Consider the following 3,455-nt stretch of genomic DNA (forward strand, 5'->3'; position numbering starts at 1 on the left):
ACTGAATGTCTGAATGGGAAAGAAAGGTGATTTAAGCAATTTTGAGCGTGGCATGGTTGTTGGTGCCAGACGGGCCGGTCTGAGTATTTCACAATCTGCTCAGTTACTGGGATTTTCACGCACAACCATTTCTAGGGTTTACAAAGAATGGTGTGAAAAGGGAAAAACATCCAGTATGCGGCAGTCCTGTGGGCGAAAATGCCTTGTTGATGCTAGAGGTCAGAGGAGAATGGGCCGACTGATTCAAGCTGATAGAAGAGCAACTTTGACTGAAATAACCACTCGTTACAACCGAGGTATGCAGCAAAGCATTTGTGAAGCCACAACACGTACAACCTTGAGCCAGATGGGCTACAACAGCAGAAGACCCCACCGGGTACCACTCATCTCCACTACAAATAGGAAAAAGAGGCTACAATTTGCACAAGCTCACCAAAATTGGACAGTTGAAGACTGGAAAAATGTTGCCTGGTCTGATGAGTCTCGATTTCTGTTGAGACATTCAGAGGGTAGAGTCAGAATTTGGCGTAAACAGAATGAGAACATGGATCCATCATGCCTTGTTACCACTGTGCAGGCTGGTGGTGGTGGTGTAATGGTGTGGGGGATGTTTTCTTGGCACACTTTAGGCCCCTTAGTGCCAATTGGGCATCGTTTAAATGCCACGGCCTACCTGAGCATTGTTTCTGACCATGTCCATCCCTTTATGACCACCATGTACCCATCCTCTGATGGCTACTTCCAGCAGGATAATGCACCATGTCACAAAGGTCGAATCATTTCAAATTGGTTTCTTGAACATGACAATGAGTTCACTGTACTAAACTGGCCCCCACAGTCACCAGATCTCAACCCAATAGAGCATCTTTGGGATGTGGTGGAACGGGAGCTTCGTGCCCTGGATGTGCATCCCACAAATCTCCATCAACTGCAAGATGCTATCCTATCAATATGGGCCAACATTTCTAAAGAATGCTTTCAGCACCTTGTTGAATCAATGCCACGTAGAATTAAGGCAGTTCTGAAGGCGAAAGGGGGTCAAACACAGTATTAGTATGGTGTTCCTAATAATCCTTTAGGTGAGTGTATGTCTCATGCCCCAATCATAGGTAAATAATAATAATAAAGGAAACCACAATATCCTTCTTATTAATCCAGTATCTCGGTTAAAATAAATAAATAACTAAAATCCAGAGAGATATGACTCCTCCTCACATCACCGCTACAGCAGAGTTTGCTGTCTTGTGATAATGCAATGCTGGAATCCTGTATTGTCAAGGTGATGCTTCCCTCCCACTCAAATTAAAAACTGCTTCCATTAAAAAAAAAAGAAAAAAAATCTGTTTAGACAGCGGAGGGGGAAAGAAAGGGTGTTTGAATCCAGCTAGGAGACAAAACGGCTTATTAATGTCTTGGAACCATAACTGACAGGCAACCCCCTCTGCTACGATAATAGTTTTTTTCAGCCCAATACATGAAATGATACGTCTTGTAGGTCGGGGCCTCCATACCCGTGTGCCATGACTGGACGTCGAGCCCCCGGGCATTAGCACCACAGAAAGCACACCAGATAAAAAAATAAAACAAATTAAAAAAACTCTCCTTTATTTAAAAGAAATATTCTACGGTCAGAATGAAACAATTTTTGTAATGCCGCAAAATATTTAAAATTTAATCCGTATTCTTTTGCATTAATAAGTTACCTACCTATCTACCTTAACATCAAAATCTTCACTTCAAAGAGGCAGACAGACTAATCAGAAATTGTGATTTTCCTTTTGTTTTTGCTCATCATTTTTAGGATTTAGGATGTTATCCAGCATTACCAGGGACTGTGCGAGACGGCATCACGACGCACTCGCAGGAGATGAATGCTGGAGCAGCTTGTGTGTTCAGTGGTGACTATGGAGCTGCTGGGATCATAGATTTTGTGTTTAATTGACTACTTATTTCGGTCTAAGCTGAGCCACATGCTCCAACGTTTAGCTCTGCAGATCCTCCTAGTCTTGAAACACCAGGGAGGTCACGGTGATTTGCTTTACATCATCAGATTCCACGATAAGTCACTTTGGTTGAGATTCCCTAAGCTTTATTTCTCTTGAAACACATTACAATACTAGCATGTGCTTTTTTTAAGGGAGTAACGCATTACGATGTGTAGTAATACTGATGATGGATGACTCCCTAGGTTACTCGGTGTTTGAACTCATATTTGTTGTTTCTCTTCTCTCAGATAAACTTTTCCTTGGAGTTTCAGGGCTGTATCACATATTCGCGGCCAACAATGCCTGTGAGTATTCGTCTCCTTCTGCCACGGCCTCTGATGGTATTTTCTGATGAAAGAAAACAGATACAACGCCGATTAGAAAGGCTTTGTATCGCCGAGAGCAAGATGCCATCTTTGTGAACATGTGCAACCCCGCTCGGCGAACACACGTGTCTCTCTAATTAGTTATTACACCTTCTCATATTTGTCATTTATCTACGCATTTGTAAATTGCCGTTCCCGGGGAGGGACGCACTGTTAACGCGGGGCTTTTGTTGTCGCGGAATGGTGCGAAACAATTTCCTAATCAGGAGCAAGGAGGCAAGAGCGCTATCCTTCGCAAACCCGTTTGTTATTGAACAGCCTCCACAGCAAATGAATACATTATCTGTTGCACTCGGAAACGCACGCAGCCTTGATGGGGAAGCGCTGGCTGTCACGACAAAGGGAGGTGAAATGGGAAAGAGATTTCCAAGGCGACTGGATGTGTGTGTGACAGCGAATGGCATGCCTCCTCGAGCTGGGTACTGTTATAATCAACGCACAACGAACTCCGCTCCACAGGTCCTCTGTAATACCGATGACAGATTGAGGGAGACAACACCGACACTCGGCTGCAGATTTGCGCTGGGAATTTCACTTCACCCCCCTGAATTTTGTGTAGCACTTCGGCCAGTCGTGTGTGACTTCTGATGAATCGTGTGTGTCTTGTGCTGAAGGATTATTCACCACAGCCTTAGAATTACAGCACCTGAGAGAAAATACAGATATGGATTTATACAGATATAAAAGAGGCTTTGTTAAAGGACAATGTTAGTGTGGAGGGGGGGTGCAGGCCTGTGCGCAGCCGGCTATTATAAGACCTCTATCATTCTGTCACATTTGAGTGCAAATGAAGGGAGAATGAATTGCAGTAGGTCCAAGGTTTTCAAAGCCCGTTCGCACAGACTTATAAGTGCGGCGCTTTTATGAGCTGCTTTCTTTTTTAAGGAAAAGAGCAGGGAAAAGGGAAAAAGGCCGACTGTGTTTCACTTTAAGACACCGGATACATAATGAATTGGGGGACGGGGTGGGAATGCTTGGGACTCCAGATCAGTAAGCAGCACGCAGACCCAAAGCCCAGGGCTCCACGTTCAGGCTGAAAACATGCACCCTCCCATAAAGAATTCAAAACCAGGGAGCAACTGTG

This window comes from Amia ocellicauda, chromosome 20 (genome assembly GCF_036373705.1).
Source record: "Amia ocellicauda isolate fAmiCal2 chromosome 20, fAmiCal2.hap1, whole genome shotgun sequence".
NCBI lineage: Eukaryota > Metazoa > Chordata > Actinopteri > Amiiformes > Amiidae > Amia > Amia ocellicauda.